General features: G+C 42.3%; 1 long non-coding RNA gene across 4 annotated transcripts in view; it reads left to right on the top strand.

Annotated features, from left to right (window-relative positions):
- The first annotated feature begins 10609 nt into the window (after positions 1 to 10609).
- The window catches only part of LOC117806578, a 64706-nt gene continuing 52896 nt past the window's right edge, over positions 10610 to 22419 (top strand). For all 4 annotated transcript variants that reach the window (XR_004629699.1, XR_004629696.1, XR_004629698.1 and 1 more), the window contains exon 1: positions 10610 to 10988. This is a non-coding gene — a long non-coding RNA (uncharacterized LOC117806578). The remainder of the gene's footprint in view (positions 10989 to 22419) is intronic.

A 22419-nucleotide genomic window follows, 5' to 3' on the forward strand; every position in this document is an offset into this window, starting at 1 on the left:
GCTTGTGTGTTGTGTTTTTGTGGCTTTAATTACTAAATGAATATATTTCATATGTTGTTAGATAAGACACAGCAGTGACATGCTTTGTTTTTTGTGTCGTAAATGTTTGACTCTCCCAGTAAAAACAGTGTGTGTCACCACCGAGCCCCTAAGGTGCCTCTAATCCATGTCCAGCAGCCAGCTGTTAAATGTCCCCCGAACTATGCTGTTCACATTGTTCACCGAAGCTCAATTCAAGTCAACTTTCTAAGGCCTGCATTCATTGTGTGGCCCGTGCGGATGCAGACAACTGCCATGTCTTAAAAACAGCCACAATGCATTCCCTCCTAATGACTAACACCCGAGGTGACCTCATATCGCAGTTGTGCCACCGAAGCAAAATTCCACCAACCCATTGACTCTTTCTTCCAGGCACCCACTCAAAGCACACTGATTGCAAACACACTCGTGCATATGCACACACAAGTTTGGTGATGTCACAAAAATCACACATGAGTTTCTTTTAATACCCCGGGTTTGATATAAACCACAAAACCAAAGTCACTGAAGTCAATCTAATTCCAAATTGTACACTTTGATGTGGACTAGAAGTGTTGACTTATTTAACACACAAATACCTTTATTCTGGGTGTCATTTTATTATGAGAGTTAAAGAAAAATGCTACAAGCTGCCTTCAAAATAAAAGAATAAAGACGCAGAACACATTAAATTACATCCTATAAAAGTACTGTTTCTTTTCCCTGAGTGAGATGACATTGTCAGAGCCCAAAACCAAACATTTAATTGGAAAACCTGTTAGGCACCCAAGCACCAATTACATCAGAAATGATAACATTAAGGAAATTAAAACATTAGTTGGATTGGCTGATGACAAAGACTGGAGACAATAAAGCTCACTAATCTTTTAATAGACATTTCTTTTCAATTAGATCAGTCTCCTTCAGTAAATTGATTTACATTCTCAACTCAATTAAAACGCCTCTGGATGAACCAAAGTGCGTCGCTCCAAAATTAATTTGTTGTGTTACATTTCCTGAACAAGACTTTGGTGACCGCTGCTATAATGAAAGAAAATAACAAAAAATACCTCTAGTAGCTGGACTGCCTCTGGCTGACAGGCCTTCAACTTAAACAGACAGATATGAAATTATTATTGTTCTGTATTAAAGAGTCCAAGATAAAACAGGGCGCGCTCTGTAATGAAGATGAAATGGAAAGTAAAATGGCAGCCGGACGTGATAACATTCAAATGAAAACACTGCCTAAATGCTATGAATTTAACCTCCTGGAAGAGCAGACTTGTAAAAATTTTTTTTTTTTATGAAGCTGTGGTTTATTTCATTTTACATCACATTTACTACTTAACCACAGCGGACTGCAAAGTATTTGAAGGTGGATGAAGAGGGAAGAGTAACAGCATCATCTAGTGAATCTCTGCTGTAATACACCCTGCTCAGTTCACCTCAATTTCTAACCTTACATCTCTGACAATGCAGGAAAGTTTGATCTAATTCTTATTTTAATCTAATCTTTATGTCACCAGGAATATTACCAACCAAAGAAGACCTGACCAAGAAAATGGCATAAGAGTTATGCATAGAAGAACAAAAACAGGCTGCAACCACTGAAAATATATTTAACAATGAACTGGCAGCATCCAGTGACAAGACGTGCATTGGCTGCACTGCAAAAACTGAAATCTCAAGAAACTTGAATCTATATTTCTTATATTTGCAGATATGTTTTACTCGTTGCAAGCAATTCAGGCCTTATTTTTGGCTTGTAATGTCTTCAAATAAGATGTTTATCTGGACTTGCCACATGAACATTAAGTCTAATGAGACATTTAGAGCATTGCTAGGATTTAAGTTTTTGCACCATGGTTGAACAGTTATTTATTCTGTAATATTACCCTCCATGCTGATAAAATAATCTAGTTTGTGCTGCCTCTGTAGCTCAGACCAGGATGAGAGTGCAAAATTGTTAAAAGTACATTTACTGTATTATTTTGTTTTAGAAGAATTTCCCTTGAATTGTTCAGTCAATCACTGGCATGTTTTTAAAATAAAATCAGAATTATACATTACAGATTTAAATCCTTAAATATGCAGGACCTGATCATGTTGTGTACTCAGATCTCCACAGAGGGGTGCACTTGTCCCTGCAACAAAAAGTGAAGAGCTGTGTTTCTCACTTAAAAAGCTTAACTTCAGAGATATGGACACTGTGAAATCCATTTTAATTGTCAACATCTTATTTTCTACATTTTGCGGGTTAGCAAAGCATGTCTGATCGTGCACAGTCAGTGTGTATGTATGTGTGTGTGTGGTGTAATATTATTAGGAAAATGAGCTGAGTGTCTCCTTAGCAGGGTCCTGGAGAGACAAAAGAAGGATCAAACATCCCTGAGCAGGAGACAATAGGAGCTGTGGGACTAGGGGGCACTGAGACAGACCCTGTGTTTAATCTCCTGCTCAGAGATACGGGTTTTTAGCTTTCTCACACTGGGAGGGCGCAGGGAGCAAAAGGGAGTACAACTTGAGAACGTAAGGCCGCTGACTTTAGGCTGCCCTTCAGACAGCCACTTCTTGGTGTAGTTTGGTGTGATCACCAGTAAATCTTTATTAATTTTAATTGGAGCCCCCATTTAAAAGAGCAATTAAAGCGGATTAATCGAGCCCATCCCGTATAATGTCTTCTGTTAATTAGTTTGTCAGCACTGTTTTAATATCGCTTAATGACTTCATATTTCAGGGATGACATTAAAGGGATGCTGAAGGAAAAGAAATGGCCTTATCACAATGCGCTGCTTTAATGGGAGATGTCCCCCGCCAGCGGGCAAGGTCAGGCCGTGGGGCCGCCGGGGAGGAAGAGGCTTCAGGGTGGCACAGAGGCAGCCACCTCCAGGGATACACTGCCTCACACACACCGCTGCACAGGCAGTCTTACACAAGCACTTGCCTTCATTTAACAGGGCTACAAATAACCCAGGAAAGGGATGGATAGAGATGTGTTGATCCTTGTCAGATTCTGGTGTTTCACACTCATTATATGCACCATATTCTGATTTATTAGACTCAATGAGGTCTTAAAGACATTCCAAGATATTTTAGAGCATAAAAGTAAACTGAATCGGGTCTTCTGTATTAGGTGCAATAGTATAAAAAATACAACAATGCCACAATAAAAGCTAAAGAAAATGTATAAAATCATGGAAAGAAGACTTGACAATTGATAAAACTTTAGCTCAATAAACATATTTTGTAAGATGGGTGTTTAAGATGGGATGGACATCTGATTCTAAATGATCTCTAAATGTGAAAAAAGTGCCGATACAAAACTCTTTCAAATCATATCCATCCTGTTGTCATCACTTAAGATACGCTTGAACATGTCTCTGATGTAAAGGTCTTGGGTGTAATTATTGATGACAAGCTTAGCAGAAAAAGCCTGTAAGTTACATTTTGCGCACCAAGTTACACACACCTTGTCAGTAAAAAATCAAATGGATTTATATACCTGTATGATTTATCTTCATAATATAGTGTGGGCAAACATATTTAAGACTAGTCTCTATTCCATTGTTTGATAAATAAAGAAGTTTGTCAGAGTTGTCACTTACTCCAGCTGGAATGCTAATACTTCACCATATTTCAAACCAGTCCTTGTTAAACATATTTGACATCAGTGCACTTTAGATTGGCACTTTTGAGTTCCAGTTTTTTAATCATTAACTTCCTGTTTCTTTTAGCAGTTTTTTTTTCTAACCAAGTCTCAAATTCACTGTTATCCCACCAGATCTGTTTATCTTCTATAAGGTCAATTCTACAGATAGTCCAGCCAGGTTTCAATCAGGCACAGAGGCCCAGTCATTTGGTGCAACTGTTCAACCTCACTCTGCAGTCAATCCTCTTTATTTGTTGTTTTTTTTATCTTGAAAGAACTCTCTTGAATTCTCTGTCTGGAGTACAGTAGTATTTAAATGAGGTATGTTAAAGTTTGTAAAAGTATTGATTGTTTATAAATTACATCCTATTCATGCTTTTAGACTTTGTATGAACACCTGAATCTGCTTGCATCTCGTGACAGGACTATGCAGATGCTTTCATTTCAATGTTAGGCGTGTTCCTTTTACAAGCCCTCCGGGATTTCTTTTGTCCCACCTGTGCAGTTTGCATGTAGATGTCTATTCCTGTCTTGTTTTTTTTTTTTTTGCAAAGATAATTTATGAATATACATACTGGGACAAGAATATGAGTGACAAGAGAGCACTGTCTGGATTATTTACAACAGCAGCATGAAAACAGCAGAATTTAAAGACGGTCTCAATGAATAGCAGGACTACATTTGAGTAAAATCTGTGTGAGCAGCACTCAGCAGGGCTTATTAAGGTATTTCCACTGCCTAAAGCAGTGTTTGTAGTGTTACTCTATTGAACATACAACTTTTGTTCATGCATTGCTGAACAAAGCTTAGAAAATTGTAGGAACACAGTGGATAGATGAGGTTGGACTTTAGCCAACACATCATTCATATTATTTTTTGGCTTGTTTACCTTGTCTTTTTAGAAATATGTTGGGAAAGGTCAGGGGAAACTTTTAATGACACAACTACAGATAACCACTTCAATGTGTCAATTTAAAAACTGCAGGGTGTAGTACCACTATTTAGCAGAGCATACTTCATTAAAATTGAACATAGAAGTAGTACATCACATTGTTTTTATGAACTTAGAGTGATCCATTCATATCTATAGGAGCTGGTCCCCTTCCAATGATGCTGCTATGTTGCTTCACTATGTTTCTACAGTAGCACAGAGTGGACAAACTTGTTATATACACATATTTGTATTTAGTGAAAATGAAATGCACTGGTTGGAAGACGAAGTAAAGGAAGAAGTGGTTGTTGTGCCCCAAAGAATTTGTACTGATAGATGAGTTTGATGGTAAAAACTTGACAAATGGAAGATCATAGTTATCATGCATCAAAGGCCACCATTGTTACATCAATTAAAGGGATGAGTAAGGGAGTGTTTTAGTCGAGAATCTGAATCTGAATCTGTGATGGTTAATATTCCCATTTCTACAGACTGTACCTTTAAGTTTAATATCAGTAGGCGTACTACTGATCACATGTTGTTCCTTTTTTCTTACTTTTATATTCACTGTAATGCAATTAGTACACCAAGACAGTTCCTTGAGTTTGTAAATATAAGGCAAAAAAACAAGTTTCTGATTCCAGGTGTGAAAGTTGTTTGTGCATGTCTCTAGTCGTGTTGTTGCTTCTAGAACAGGGGTGTCAAACTCATTTCAGTTCAGGGGCCACACAGCCCAAGTTGATCTGAAGTGGGCCGGACCAGTAAAATCATCACATAATAACCTATAAATAACGACAACTTTACATTTTCCCCTTTGTTTTAGTGCAAAATAGTACAAGTATGTGCTGAAAATGTAATCAACTATCTTTCTACAAAAACAGTTCTCCATGATGAGTCTCATAGTGGGGCAGAACATTTTACTCTTTAAGCACTGAAACCTGCTGCAAACACACCAAACAAGTTATCAATTCACCTGAAACAGAGTGTAATTTTTACTGCAAAAGAACAGAGAGATTATAATAATGAAGAAGGTAAAGTTGGCTATCCTGGACCCCTCAGCTCCGAAAGGAACTGTTTGCTTGCTGGACAGTGTTGTATGCAGGGGTGTTGTGCTAGTGTTAGTAGTAAGTGCATTATCTTAATAGTGCTCTAAAAAGACTTAATGAATCTCAACCGGATTATGCAAACATCAAGTAATCTATTTTCTCACTTTGAGAAAAAAGTCCTGGGAAAAAGTGCTCTTCAGGTGCGCTCCATCAGCACTATGATTGTATGCGACCCTCAGAGGACAAATTTAAAATAGTAGTTACTTTTATTGAAAATTTGCAGTTAATGTCTAATCTGTAATTTTTTCACTTTGCAAAGTCGTTCCGTGGGCCGGACTGCAACCTCTGGCGGGCCGGTTTTGGCCCGCGGGCCGCATGTTTGACACCCCTGTTCTAGAACAACCCTAAATGTGAAATTGAGTGAGTGGGTACATCAGTCAATGCATCCATCACATAAGTGAACTTATTAATGTCTCCAAAATTAAATAATTTCAGTTAAATCCACAAACAACTATAGTAATAACAATGCTGTGTAAGTGATGAATCAAGGCTACAATAAGTCAACATTAGTGGGTTTTCTGGCATAAGAGGGATACACGATATTGACAGTGTACAATTTATAATCTGTATCAAAAAGGACTAAAGGTGTTTTAGTACATCTTAAGTGTTTTGGGGTCGGTGGTAGAATGTGATGCAGTGCAAAAAAGCATTCAATTGGGCTTTTATGGTTTGTAAAAGATTGAAAACCACTGCTCTAGAGGGAAAAGATAAAGTTATACAGATACATAATAATGTGTCCTTGGCCATTCTCATCCTCTACTTTTATTTTGTGATGATGCACAGTTTCTTCCTTTATTGTGAAATACCAGATGTCTAACAGAAGCAATGAGAAGTTGAAAATGCTCCTCTGGGGGATGTTAACACAAAGTTCATCTCCCTTTTTAAACAGAGATTTGATGTAGTGTAACAGTGCCTCACACAGTGCCTGTACATTAGCCTGTGATGCCTTTCACAGTGAGACCGAGCCAAAGGTGTCCAGGCAGCGAGAAGTTGATAAAAACCAACAGCACATCCTCCTTATTGCAGCCCTGGCTGCTGTGCATCCCTGCTAATTTGAGTGTGCCCTCGCACCTCCACTCTCCTCAGCACATTCATAAATCTCATTCCCATTATCCCGCTAATTAGCCGGGATTACAGGAGCATGTAATGCCCCCGCTTCCCAATAGATTGATTGGAGGACGGTCTCTTTGTTTTGAAATCACTTCCTGATTGATGTACAGAGCCCTAGTTTGCAATTGTAATGGCCCAGATGTTAACAATCAAATGCGTTTCCGCTCCAGGAAGTAACAGTCTGTCATGGAAGAGGAGCCAGCCGAGCGTGTAACGACACATCACAGGAGTGTGGGGAAGGAGGGACTGCGGAGGAGGGGATGGAGGGATGGGGGGGATAGGTGCCAGAACCCTGGCTTAAATTACCACACAGAGAGGGCATGATGTTGATGTCCATACCTCCATCTGAACTGTACCTGAGCATGGTGTTTTTGTTTGATTTTGCAGTAGAGACATGGTTTGTGTTTTTAAATGCCTGGATTTGCTTTGTTTATCAATACTTGAATTGTTCCATACTTTTGAGTTTGGTCACTGTAATTAAAGAAATTCATATCTGAGGCTTTAGTTTTAGACTAAAAGATATTCGAAACCCTTTCAGAAACTTCATCAGCAGTTTTGAAGATGTTATCAGTGTCCACAGTCTCCACAGTGCCTCTTCTATAAAATCAGCCCACTGTACGAACAGTAGAGGGCACTATTGTCTAACCAAACCTACCTCCTTGCCTTCCTCTTCATTCCTTTTTTCTTACCCTTCACCAATAAATCACTTTCCCAGATAGTTAATGGATATAGAAGCAGATCATGAGTGAGCTATCTGCGGGGCGATAATTTAAGTGAAGATCCCCACACTGATTGCAGTGAAAGGTTATTTATTTCAACAATAATGCGGGACACAAAGGGGGGAATCTGGGCGAGATTACCAGCTAGGGTACGCTAGAGTGCTCATCTCCAATGGAGCAGCGTGTAAATTGGGTTCACTTTCCCCAATGAAAATACAGACTGCAGTTTATTTCAACTTTATGCACATGGAAGGCTGTGCTTCCCCTCTCTCAAGGGTGGCTGGGGACTCAGAGATGGCTGTGCACATGAGGGGAGGGTGGGTTTAGACCTTGAAAAATGCCCCTTTTGTCCCTGAGTCTCTGGAAGGCTAAACTATAGAGGTATGGTCCCCCATCCAGCAGTTCCCACTCTCCTCTAATTAAAAACATGATGACAATAAGGAAATGTTTGGAAGCATGTTGGCCTGAATAAATGACGGAATAAGCTTTTAAATGCAGCAGAGGTAAACTCTTTGTGTGCATGTTTGTATGCATGTGCGCTGTGTACACATGGGCACTATTGATTGACTGTATTGGTAGAAACCTGCAGGGCACAGAAGCCAGCTCGGCACAGATACTCCAGTTGTCCCCTCATGCAGAAAAATGCATGATTAAGGCCCAACTGACATGTCTAAAAAGTCCTGGAGAGAGGAGAGGAAATAGCTCCATATGCTGCCCCATGTGGTGGCAGCATCCTGAAAGTATGGCACTGCTCACTGTCTGCAGCACTTCCAATTGCCTCTAATCACCGGGCTCCACAAACAAAGCCAGTAGCAAACCCATGCCACTGCAGAGTATAACAACTTAAAAGCAGCAGCGCACTTGGGGTCTGAACGTACACTTTTACATGTCTGTCATGCTTACAGGCTTTCAACTATGCTGTCAGCAAAGATATGCATCAGACATGGATCCAATGCTGTGAGATATAACCATTGGGTAAAGGATGGGAGCCCTTGAGCTGTATGATAAGCACTGTCACCGAGACATAACATATGTATCTATGCAATGCTTTGCTTAACGCTTCAGCAGGCTTTGGTTGACTTTACCTGAGGTGGCAGGTGAATTCCCTTGCTCAGTGTAAAGTGAAAAGAAAACGCAGTTAAGGAAAAAAAGACGAGGGCATCTTCCAAGGATTCCAAGAGGGACTCTCCAGAGGGATCTCTATCTCCAGATGGGCCTCCAGATCATCAGACCCTTTCCTCTGGGTGATGGAAGCCAACCAGTCCTCCCAGTGCAGCCTTCAAACCAGATGGGTGGATCACAGGTCAAATGGTCCCAGACGACTGGCTGGGGACTTGTTTGGGTGGCTGGTCCCAGGGACACAGCATGGGACAAGAGAGGACCTGCCTGAGACTGGCAGCTGCAGCTCTCCCTCCTGGCCTTACACCACCCGAGGGTGCGCCTGCTGCTCAGCTTGTGCCCCAGTGGCATGTGACAAATGGTGACATGCTTCTGCTCCCCTGCTTTGTTAGATCGGTGGCCCTGATTGAAAGCAGCGCAGCAGGCAGCATCCCTCAGATCCATATGTCTGCAGAGAGTAGGCAGACTCATCTGCAGCTTTAGTGAACGCTCAGACAAATGATAATAAAGTGATGTCATTCCAGCGCATAAACGCATGCAATTTTCTGCAATAATGGGGTTGTGGAGATGAGCACATGCATTCCAGTCATTTTATTTACATATGGATGAGTCCATTTTTGTTTTTATGCACAGCGCTCTCTTCATTAGAATTTGCAGCTATAGAGTCATCCAAAGAGGGATCATATTTCATGGAGGAATAAGGAGACTTCCAAAGGGTTTTGAAGAAATAAAACAAGAAAGAAGACAACTGAGCCAGGCCTCGCACTGAAGTTCCAGCAGCCTTTATTAAAAGTGCAGCATGATTGATAACCTGTCAGTCATTGGAATAATCACGACCAATCCCGTCTCTCGCAGCCAGCTCTGCTTCCCGCCCTCATCCTTTATGCCCCTATCACCCCCAACACATCCACTTGCCATTGAAAACCTGTAATTGAATGAGTTTTTGTCATTATTGTGATTAATCATATTAATTTGAACTAATTAAGAGATGGTTCCAAGTTATGACAATTAGATTAATGAAATTAGTTTTAACTTTTTTTTCTTCCAACCTAATAAAAAAGGAAAATCAGACCAGGACTGTTATGAAACAGTTGGCAATCTGGATTTTGGGACTAATTGAATGTCTGATTTTATTAATGATGAAATTTATAAAAGTCCTTGAGGGGAAAATTAACGCAGATTCAGCTGCTAAGAGTGGAAAATTAATTAAAATTCCTGGAGATATTCCTGTCATTAAAGGCACAGGCTCTGTTAACCCTGGTCCTACTGTGAATGGCTGGTGTGTTCACATGGGGGCTTTCCACTGTGAATAGAAGGAGATATATTAGGTTTTTAAGGATGACAAATAAGCTTTAAGATTCCCTGCTTTAACTGGGGTCATTGGTGGTTCAGCGCTGGAGCTTTTGATTGCTCAGGTTCACAATAATTTTATTTTTTCAGCACAGTATTTCTCTGATAGTAACTGGGGGGTTGTGCTGGTTACATATTTTGGAGCCAAGGCGTGCACTGAAGCATGGTGCAGCTGCAGAATTGATGCACTTACACAAATAAAAACATGCATTTAACTTGCGGATTAAAAGTCAAGTTTCTTAAAATAATATTTAAAAATAATCTAAAAAACAGAAGTCAACAATCCAGTCCACGACAGAATATATTCTTGTGTTAGTCGGAGGCAGTTATAAAAAGTTCCACGTCTCATGTTTAGTGTTTAAACACTTTATCACTGTTTGTCTTCCACTCTGCAAAGTAAACGAACACAGCACTGCATTAATTAGTGCATTAATGATTAAATTATGAAGAATAAACCTTTCTGAAAAATCAACACTTGTTTAGAACTGGCATGATAAGAACTTTCACAACAAAAACATGTATGTATGCTTTCTAGTTTGGCCCATGTTCCATCTGTGAACATGAAGCAGGCAGGTTGTATGATCTAAAGTGCAGCAAGCCACCTGAGGAAGCTCTGACTGTTTGGCTTCACTTTAGGAGAGCGGTTATGCCATCCATCTTTGTATACAGTCTTACCGTCGGCCTTTGCTGCTTCTTGTGGGATTTACCTGGAGACCTCTTGCCTCTTCAATTCTGATTTCCTATCAGGAACATGAACAGCCTACTCTAAAATCCTAAGTCTATAAACTATCACCTGTGTTTTATCTACTGGGGGAAATACAACAGCATGTTTTGATCAGCTGATGCAGACATCTTTACTCTTGTAACTTTGAGGAAACGAGAGAGACACTTTGAAGAGCTTGCGTGGTTGAGGACGTCCCCAAAAACAGGCGTGAAGGATAACAGGACAGGAGAAGTGGACTTTGAGAAGGAGCTGCATTAATAAAGTAAGTGAGTCTCATTAGCTGAAAGTGAGCTTCTTTCTGTTCTGTGCTGTACCTGGGCCAACTACAGCTAGCAGGGCTGCTAACGAGCAGGGCTTGTTTGTTTGTGCCGATGTTTTCTCAGACATATAAGATAAATCCACTCTACCATTATGTATTCAACCAAAGCTGCACAACAGTCTTTCTTCAGTGAAAGGATTTTGTGAACCCAGACATGCTTTTTGCAGTCATCTTTATTTGAATTGTGCATTGTTGTGATACTTTTATGCATTTGTTTTGATCGAAAGTTAAACACAAACTTCACCAGGTCGAGTTTCCTTTTATGAATCTCCTTTTATGAAGCACAAACATCCCTTTGGGCCAAATATGGAGAGTTGTTAGTTAGTTTTGCATTTCTTAGTAGCACATTTAGCACATGTTAGCATTCTAGTAGCTAAACTAGATTATGGAAGTGAACATCACACTGAAAGAGCAGTATGTGTTTTTATTTTATTTATTTATTTATTTAAAGCTGGGGTTGGTAATCAGATTTAGATACACTTTTTGTTATACTGGTTAAAATGATCTTTATGTCCCGATGGTAATCAATATATAATGTGTTCTTAAAAAAAGAGTGAAAAAAGCTGCTATCTACAGCTGGAGTAAACCTGGGAAAACACCAACCATTCACCGTTTCTGGGTCCCAAAATTTTAAACCAATCAGATCCCATCCTGCCGTTCTGCCCGCCTCCTGCGCGTACATTTCCCCGGCGTGTACTCCTCGTCCTCGTCCTCGTCCCCGTCTCCTGCCTCTGCTTCCCCTGACTCTAATTACTGCCCCTCTCGCTCGACCTCGGGCCTGTCCCCCTCTGACCCGATGAGGTGCTTTGCTCAGGACTGTAGTCTGAATCAGAGTCTGAAAAGCTCACACCATGGGGGCTCTGACAAGCAAAAGAATTAATGAAATTCAGTAAGTCCTACAGAAAATGTATATGTATTGTAGCGTCCGTCCGGACGCTGTAGGGATGACGAGCCGATGTGTGAACACGTTGATCTTTAATAACCGGTCTCTGTTGGCCGTGATCATGTCGACCAACAAAGCAACAATCAATGTTTGAATGAATGAAAGACTTCTCCTCTTGTCTCTCCTCTCTCCCACTCGCTTGGAGGAGCTCCGAGGGAGGAGGGGAGGGGTTAGACGGAGTCATGAGGAAATGCTACATTCAAATTCATGCTATTTTTCCACGACTACCAACCCCAGCTTTAAAGGGACAGTGCATATTAATGAGCATTTCAGCGTCGCATCAATGTAAATATGCCAGAGTTAGCCATAAGGCTAATTTTCATCCGTAGTCCTCGGCAGGTCTAAAACAGAATTCATGGAAACAGTACATCATGATGGCATGACAAAGAAAACAACAATACATCACAAGAGCACATATAAGTTATACAAAAGTGCAAGTAAACGCATTAAAGTGCCGTTCAGCATAATCAAGCATTATGTCCTGAGTTGGACCATTTAAACATGGACCAACATATCAGAATATCAGTTAAAATCATAGACTGTATAAAATATGGACGCAGTATGCGTGACGTCACCCATCTGTTTCTGAAGCGCTGTTTTGAGGCCAATAGTCGGCGGCAGCCATGTTGCTGCTGTTGAGCAATTGTGGCGTAAAGAGGCGGGCTTTGAGCCTCCTAGTCAACAGCTACAGTGTTCTCGCAGGCAGCTGTGCCTCTCATTGGAAGACTCTTAATCTCAATATCTTTGAAATTGCGGTGTTAGAAATAAATTCACCCTCCTCACAGTGTGAGCCGATTGAGAAATGAGCTACATCTTTTGTATCAGGCTGTAAACATGTTTATTTCTGCTGTAAAGATCGTCTTTTTCCCATACATGTGTATGTGACTCCCGGTACTTCCATAGCCAGCCTCAAGCGGATTCTCGGTGAACTGCAGCTTTTAGCACTTCCGCTTTGGACTCATATTTTTAGACTGGAGGTTGCCGCTTGGTTAAAATCATAAACTGCTTAAAATATGGACGTAGTATCCGTGACGTCACCCATCTGTTCCTGAGCGCTGATTTGAAGCCAATCAGTGGCGGCAGCCATATTGGAAATGCGGAACTCAACCAGGCAGAGTGTGATGTAGTGTGAGCCTCCTAGCCAACAGCTATGTGTTCCCGCCCGGGAGTCATGTCAGTCATGTCCTTATTTGGGCAAAAACTCGTAATCTTAATATCTTCTGAACCGTCACGTTAAAAAATAATTACCCCCGTACAGTGTGTGCCATTAGAGAGATTAGCTTCATAGGGCCAAACCGTTTTTTGAACCAGGCTGTAAACATGTTTATTAATGCTGCAAAGATCGTCTTTTTCATGTCTATGTGGTTTCCGGTGTTTCTGCAGCCAGCCTCAAGCGGATTCTCCATGTATTGCAGTTTATAACACTTCTGCATAGGCTTCATCATTTGAGACAGGAGGTTGCCGCTTGGTTAAAATGCATACATTAAACCCGTAAGATAACACACACACGCACGCATGCACGCACGGACGCACACACGCACACACACAAAGGGAAGGAGAGACAACAATGGATACAGATTAGTGATTACAGACCTGCTATGTCTTGAGCCATCGTTTAAGATGGGTTGTAAAAGTGGGGTATGTGGGGCATTCCCATATTGCAACCGGTATTTTGTTCCAGTTGCATCATTGTTGTAGACATGTTAGCATACTGACATTAGCATTTAGCTCTGCTTGCACAAATTGCTGTTCCTTGAGTGTCCACTTGAGATTGACATAAAGTCAGGTTGAGTCAGCCAATGGGTGATCTCACTGAGACTAGGGGTCATTTTTTTTTTGAGGAGTATAGTACTGGGTGATGATCCTGCAGATGCTGAATTGGGTTTGATGTGTTTGATCCTTTAGCTGCAACTTTTTGCTGCAGGTTTTGCAGACAGATGGTTTGTCGCCTTGAATATCTCTTTGGTCATTCTTGGTCTTATGAAACGCTCCCACAATGCAGACTTCACAAATTTCCTCATACAAATATACATAGCTTTGCTGCTTGCCCTCTGCCAAAGTAAAGCTAACACAGTGTAGCCTCCATGTGTCATTATGAGCACGACGCATTGATTTAGTGCACCACAGGTGTTTGTATTGTGCAGGTTGTACTTAATATAATGTACTGTCCTCTTTTTGAGAGTGACAACAGAAACACTGTAGTGAGGGCTTTATGGTTAAGTTGGAGACATTTAAAAGCGCAATTAATTGTGAAACCAGTTAGTTGCTGCATCCCTACTGGAGGGAGATGTTGCTCTAAATTTGATTCAAGATTGTTGATCACTTACGAATCCTTTGACATTTTTTGATTGGCTATCATGACACACTTTTAGAGGGCCCCTTTAAATCCATGTAAGCCCATGCTGTTACACTTTACTCTCTTGTGATGCTTTCAGTTTGGTGAATGAATTGACCTGTGAAGCAGAGTTTTTAAGTTATAGGAGCCCAGATAATAACCAACCTTTCTGCACCTGACCAGAAACGGTAACTTGTAGGTTACCACATTCTGAATTGTGATACCATACACCCTGAATTCACTGACAATAATGTTCTCGACATGTGGGAATGTACTAAAATTGATTGGTTCTCCCTTTTGTCAAGTTACAACCTTGAGCTTTTATTTTTAGTATCCTGATATCTGCCAGGGAGAGTTGTCACTTTCTTTGAAATAAAAAAGTTACTTTCCATATGAGTCAAACCACAGTTTTTTGGGTCAATTCCAAGCAATCCCTGTCCTGTTGCTTGGCCAGAGCTTGTGATTGACACCCAGGTCAACCCCTGCCACTCCGGGTGCAGTGGGGGTCTGACACTTGTGTTGCACGGGCTCTGTGCGTTCCTTCAGCTCTGCATATTCACCAGCCTGTCTCCCTCTCTGCAGGCCAATTCATAATTAACAGCTGTTGGCTTGTCAAGAGTGGCCCTGGCCGTGGCACACGCACATATATTTATATTCACTGTGAAGACCCCCTTGCCATGGATGGATTTCAGAGGCCATGAACCCATCCTCTCTCCCTGAATGATGGACACTCACCTGAAAGCTCAAACACATACTCAGTCAACCTGCTCTCCCCATCCCACCACGTTCCCCTCCTCTTCTCTCTCTCTCTCCTGTTTCCTTGCTTGTTCAGTTGCTCTCCATCTCTCTTTTTTCTCCTCTCCCTCCTGCTCAGCACCTTCTGCCACCATGTCAGGAACTTTTGCATTAAGTCCAGTCCGTCTGGCCCTGCGAGGAGGCAATATGAAAATGAAGTGCGGCCGTGGCTGGCCCTTTGCTATGTGTGTTTGTCATGCCTGTTTAGCTGAAGTTGAAATGTAAATATAGACCACAGGAGATCTCTGCCGCGATAGGCTGCTTGAAATTCTAATAAACAAGTAGCTGTCCACCTGTAATAAATGATACCCATAAAAAGGGGTGATTCCCAGAGCAGATAAAGATGAAAAGTAATTGTTTGTGCTCACACAAAATTAATCAGATCAAAACAGGGGCAATCATTTTAAAGAGACACCAGACCCATAAAAAAGGCAAAGCTGTGATAAAGTATTGGCTATCAGGCATGCAGTCTGGAGGTTAGCATTACAATAATATGGAGGGCCAGTATTCATGTGGCTGGAGATAGGATTATTGCATATATTCAAAGAGGGGGAAATGTTTATGGTACATACGTAGAGCAGCAGAGGTTCACAAAGACATTCATGGTACAAGGTCATAAGCAGTGAAGAGTTTCACTTCAGGTTGGATTTAAAGGAATGTAGGTGAATAGAAAAATGTTTAATATTTTTATAGGAATGATTTCTAAATTGCTGTAAATACTTATAATCCAGATGTTATTTTAGGGTAAATGAGGAAATTTTAATGATTTATTGAAGTTGTTATTAATCTGGTAAACTACTGTACATAACATCCATTGAATAATAATGACAAGGGCACTGTAGCTCTGTTCCTAATGGTATTCGTCTATCATAATTTTCACATTTGTGCAAAAAGACCCCCAATCTGAATGTGGTTTGGCTCTTGTTTGCTCTGTCATGGCTGCCATCACTTGTATTGAAACTACCACACTTGCAGTGCCAGCCAGGGGTGTTCCCCTCCACCCAGATGCCATCGCGATCAACACACACAGCGCGTGCCATCCGCTCTGAGGGCCCAGATATGATGGACCACCTGGAAAGAGACGAGGCAACGCAAACACGGTTATTTTCACAGCTTTGATATGCTAAACACACAAAAGCCACTCCAGCAAAGGGGCCAATTTCTGTCGCTCAGTGTTTAGTCGTACACATGCTGAGGACATAGAGGAGCTCTGTTCAGCTCTTATGCACTGGCTGTGGTCCTGTGCAATGTGTTTACCCGAGCAGTGGAGAGAGACCCTGATACACACAAACAACAGAGGAGTTCAGTGCCCACTTGAAATCTTGGAGACCATCCATACTCTATTTCTAGCCTGAGGACTGTTCATTTTATACTGAAACATCTGTTAAATACTTTGATTGCAGGGTTAAATCTTTATTTGACATTTTCCAAACTCAGTAATATAACCATATTCTTATTTCTATATGAAAGCTATCTCCCTGTAGTGTTTGAACAGATAAGGAGTGTCACATTTTATAGAGCTGACATAAAAAGAAGCCAATATACCCTCACAACAGGCGCTGACAATTTGTGCTGGTGACGTCATTTAGAGTCAGAGTCTGCACAAAGGAGATCATGTGGTGGAGCTACTGATGTTCCTGTTGTACAGCCTTTAGTAGAACAGCTTCTCTGGGGTTAAGCAGACACAGTTATGGAAAGTTCAGTGACTCTTACATTAGTGTAACTTAAACTTTCATCTTTGCTGACATGGTGCTGCTGCAGCTGCATTTGCCAACAGATCTAACAATTATGGCACTGTACCTTAATATGGTATCATATACTATACATTTCAGTGTACAAGAGCCACTTTTAATACAATTTGTTTTATATCTAGAAAATAAGCTGCATCCTGTTTACCTAGAAGGCTCTATAAGCTAGCTAAACTTCATCACAGACATGTGCTGTCCAAACTGCTAGTGCAGCCACCACCATCCTCAACTGAATGCAACCTGATGCAATTGAAAATTCACCCCCATTCATGCATATTGTAAACAGTTGTATTGCTACACAAAGCATGCTGGGATACATACTTTAACAGCTTTCAGTCCATACTCATGCATTGTGAAAACTTTAAGTTAATAAACTTTGTGGAGGGCTGATTTGATAGAAAGACTTCTTAGTTCCCAAAACATGACCTGCATTAATGGGTGGTGAGCTTAACTACAACGTCAGTAGCTAGCAGGATTGCAAACTCAGCATGGTGGTTCAGATGGCAATAGAAAGAACTACTGCGCTGGATGTAAACTGCACATTGTGGACTTGTGAGTGTAGGTTTACTTTGTTTTTCTCATGTGAAATTAGATCAGCTAGCTGTAACGTGACACCAAAAGGTTGAGCAGACCACACTAACTCAGTCACAGCAAGAATAAATCACATGGTCGAAAAAGGACAGTTGAAACCTTTTTTTCAAACCCTCCCCAAAACATTCTGCGTCTTATAATCCAGTGCAATCTATATTCCAGATTTTACTGAAAATGTAATTATTCCGAAAAGTGAACACAAGGGCATGATTAGCATAATATTGAATACCTGTGATGACAGCAGTGGGGTAGTCTACGAGTCTAGGACACAAGACAGACTCAACGCCTGATTTTCAGGACTCATGACTCGACTTGGACCTGAGCACTGATGACTTGGAATTGGACTTGGACTCAAGCAGCAGATGGAGAAAAGGACTCAGACATGTGTTCACCTCCATGTGAGTTCATTGGACGTCTTTTGCAGCAATAGTCACTAGAAGGATGCTTTATTTGAATATTTTTATTACATTTTGGTACTAGAAGGATACTTTGAGAGGTACCACGAGTCCTTTGCTCATGATAGTTGAGCTGTGGTACAAAATGAATGCATGAAGCACAGCGCTGTCACATCATTGATAATTTAAATCTTCATGCAATCTGACAGGATCAGTCAGAATCAAATATTAGCAGATGAGGAAATTAATTTGGTGTGTGCTTAAACTTGGAGGAGGCAGAGGTTGTGATCTGTACTGCAACCAGTCACTAGGGGGAGCTCCAGATATTTTGGCTTCACATCTCAGGAGTATTATAGTTGTACATCTTTATATATAATCTGGTGTTTCAAGGAAATTATCACGTGATGATACCCGACAACCATAGTGTGCATTAGTGGAGAGTGTAATTTCAGTCAATGCGAGCAAAGTGTCAGCAATCAATGTTTTACAGCCGTTATATATTTTTTAATCCTGCTGGTATCAGAGTGATCCTCAGTCTCAGTCGATACTTAAGTTCAGGTTGACATTTTTAAAAGGAAAGATTGAAACATCTGTAGTAGAAGAACAGTTTCAGAGGCAGCTTCTGCTTATTAACCGTAAAATGAATCCCTGTTTACCAGAGGGAATCTGCTGTCGAGTGACAATGGCCCGCTATTTCCTTTAAGTGCAAAGCTGCCAAACTAAAGAACATTGAACTCTGAGGGTGTCACATAGAAGAGATCAACAAGTCGTCCATTAAGCAGCTGTCCTAATTGAGTGGGTGATGAGGCTCCGGCTTCTCTGGAGGGTATTGTATGCTTTGGCAAGTGTCTCATCTAGTTACAAGGAAAAGATTGCATTTGAAAGTGAGGCGGAAGGCAGACAGCAGCCGAAGGCAGCACTTGTGTGAAACTCTTAACAGCGACCAAATTCCCTGCTCTCTTTATTCTTGTCTGGCAGGTTGTAATGGAGTTAATTGTACAATAAAAGCTATTCTCTAAATCATTTCCTCTCTGTCCATACAAGATTGATCACGGAACCAATCTTTTCTACTGCTGTAATTTTCATATTTAATGAGCGTGACTCCAAAACTATTACACTAATTAGTCAAATCTCACATATCGGTAATGATGCTCGCAGTAATTAATATTGTATTTAATTAAAAAATGACCCATTTCAATGGCTTGCATGCAGGCGTTGCTGGTTGGTTTGCCTGCGGGTAGGAGGGGATGTTAGAGCGGGGGGAGGATGGGGGCTGGGCTGTCGGACAGCACAGTGGAGATGGATAGAGAGCTAGAAGAGATGGAGGGAAGTGGGTGGTGGGGGGGACAGGTGTAGGTGCTGTGAGTGTCTCTCTCTCTGGCTGTGCTGCTGCAGATTCACAGTTTCCTGCAGCATATGTCTGCGTGGTTAGCATGTGCTCCAAACCCCCTCTTTCCTTCAGTGGAGGCAGCCAGCCTGTGTGATTTATGTGGGGCCCCTGTTCCACTGTGCATACACTGGAAAATCTCCAGTTTACACAAGAATTGCCTGAAAAATGAGATCTGTGACTACATTCTTTTCATTAGCGGCTTACGGTAGCGTGGAGCCTGGGAGCCTCTGAGCTCCTAATGATGCGCACGCAGGCCCGTAGCCTCCCAGCTGCTCCCAGGCTCTCATTACCTACAACACCCATGTCACAAACACTCTTATTTAATTTCCACAACAATTAAAAAGGAAAACAGTTGCTGAACTTGCTGCTTGAGGCAGCTCTCTGCTGTGTGCTCAATGTGCTTAACAAAATGTTTGTGAGTCAAACACACATTCACCAGCACACAGTTTGATGTCGGGCTATAAAGAGAGCTTATAAAAGACAGCTATACTTTTGATATTGTATTCCATGCAACACACATCAAAGAGCTCCGAGATAGGAAACGACATTAGGATGGATCTACTCCAATGAAATTTTATTACCAAGGGACTCAGTTCACAAATGCACACTTAGAAAACAAACCCGTACCTGTCTATCTGTGTAGTGACGGATACTCTCTGCATGTGGTCTGACTGCCTGCAAACACAGAAACAACATTCAATCTCTCTTACAGCATAAGAACATGCAAAGACCAGCCACTTCCCCCCCTTACCTCCCCCTCCTCCTCCTCCTCCTCTCCCGCTCTCCAGCCATCAGTAACAAACAATGATGCTCTCGTCCCGGGCAGCAGTTCAGTTCTCTTATCTAAATAAGATTTAGCCTTCATTTAAACGGGGCCTCCATCAGTTTGGAGAGATGGCAGAGGAGTAGTGAGCGGGATAGAGGACCTAGGGCACCTCATTTTATCTTTATTTATGTCTCCCTGCCTCGCTCTTTACCCAGCAGCGGCGCTGGGTGTGCACATGCCACCGCCGAGACGCACTCAACAATGTAATTGGGGTGATGAAAAATTATCGTGATTGGGGGCATTGCCTCTCTCCCTCTCGTGCCCCCCTCTCTCGGCCTCACCCTCTCATCCCGACACCCTCTCTCTCCCCCGACCAGTAATAACATCTCCGGGCCCATCTGTCACCATCTAATGTGACAAAGTTTTTATCGCATGTATTAAGGCGGCCAGATTAAAAAGTAAATACGGCAATCTCACCAGGCCCCTGCGCTGGCAGGTTATGGCGCATTTCACGGTGGCCTGAGCACCTCATCAGTGTTCCGCCGCCTGTGCCCCTGGCAGGGAAACAAACAGGCCCCCAGGGAGCAGAGCCTGAGGGGGGTGGAGGTAGATGGGGGACCGTGGTGGGGTTGTGAGCGGGTTGCGGTTGGCTGCAGGGGGGAATAGAAGGGGATGGGAGGTGCTCGGGAAGCAAGGGGGATTGGGGTTAAGGAGATGTTAACGGATACCATTAATGTTATATGTCTTCTTCCCCATGAGGTAGAAGGTGGCCTATATTGCCCCTTTGTTCCCTCCACCCTTTCTCCCCTTGCTCTCCATGGGTTAAAGTAGGGAAAAAGCTGTATAGATGGAGAAGAGGTGGAAGGCCAACATGCACACAGGACCAGAGCTTTTTAAAAAAGGATTTCCAGTAACAACTAAAGTTCTGAGGTGGATGTTGATTCTACCAAACTTCCTGCTCTAACCAAGCGATTCAACCCTGACATCCTCCCAGCTTCCCTCTGCATCCATGGTCAGTGCCCTGCTCCTAAAGTAGGGGTGTTTTCCATCTGGCCCATCCATCCCAGCTCTGCACTCAGGAGCAGCACACTGTAGCTTTGGCAGATGGGGAACTGAACGCAGTATGCCTGTCAGATTAGCTCTTGTAATGGCTCATTTGGGCTCCTATGAGGAGATATTAGCACATGTGTTCCATACGTCTGTGCTGAGCCCCATTACACCACCAGGAGAATCCTTCACAAACACAAAATGCACACCTCAGGAGTCTTCCTAGCATGGGAGACCAAGATGTGGAACAAGGTGAGGAGAGTGGAAATTTAACGCCAGAGTACAAGATAGCTGAACATGGACTCGGGAAGACTCTGGACTGCCATTCAACACAGGAAAAGTGCTGTTTATACATGTCCCAAACACTCTTAAGTGGGCTCATAATGAAGTGGCCGAGTCCGCTTTGAATAGAGCCTTAATGAATGTTAGCAGCAGCAGGCTTGGCAGAGCAGCCGACAGAACGGGGTGTGGAGATTGTCAGCTGAGCACCTGGGATAGCCGGGCTGCGTGCTGGGCTTGCATGGCTGACAGGCTGGCTGCTGACAGCTCTGTGACAGGTCAGTGTCTGTGCCGGAGCGCTATCTGTAGCCTCCTCCAGAGGGAGAGCCGGCGAACATGTGTAGCTGTCTCTCTGCCTGTCATTAGGGGCTGCTTAGCGAAGAGGGCCCCAGAGCGCCACTCCGGCTCACAATTAACTTTGCAGGGCGCCGGGTGTGACAGACAGCGGGTAGTGCAGTGTGGTGTCGGGCCAACAGCGAGGACAGGGCGGCCGCTGTGCTGCTCCCGTCCGCAACAGATGCTAGTTCAGATGCCTGGGACCTCGTGTCACTGACCAGCCTAAGCTGCCACCACACTCCACGGACCTGAGATGGCACTTGGACAAAGACCAGGAAAATCAATGGCAGCAAATACTGGATACACGTGTCTCACTCTGCATAATGTGGTGGAATGAATTACTGACAGGCTAGTGTGTAGTACTTTATCTACAGTGAAGTGAATAGGCAGCAAACACGTTGTAGGTCATCAAAGTAAATGTCATGTGCTGCTCTTATGCAACATCTTGTTTTCCATCTGCTTACCACGGCTAGAAAATATACTGAACTCACTGAACATGAGTGGAGTTTTCTCCCTAACTTTGCTTTAATATTTATTTATCTGATGACCTTTATCTACTATGAATCAGGAGTCAGGTTTTGTGGGATTAAATTGTACCTCAAGAGACAGGTGAAAATCGGTACACATAAGTTGAGGTTAACGATTAATCTCTGTGCTGTTTTTAACAGCAAAGAGTGCTTTCTGCCTTTGACACCTCTTCTTCAAAGTCATTACGTCTCTTACATCTCAAAAGCCGGTGTGATATCTGG

This window comes from Notolabrus celidotus, chromosome 22 (genome assembly GCF_009762535.1).
Source record: "Notolabrus celidotus isolate fNotCel1 chromosome 22, fNotCel1.pri, whole genome shotgun sequence".
Taxonomy (NCBI): Eukaryota; Metazoa; Chordata; class Actinopteri; order Labriformes; family Labridae; genus Notolabrus; species Notolabrus celidotus.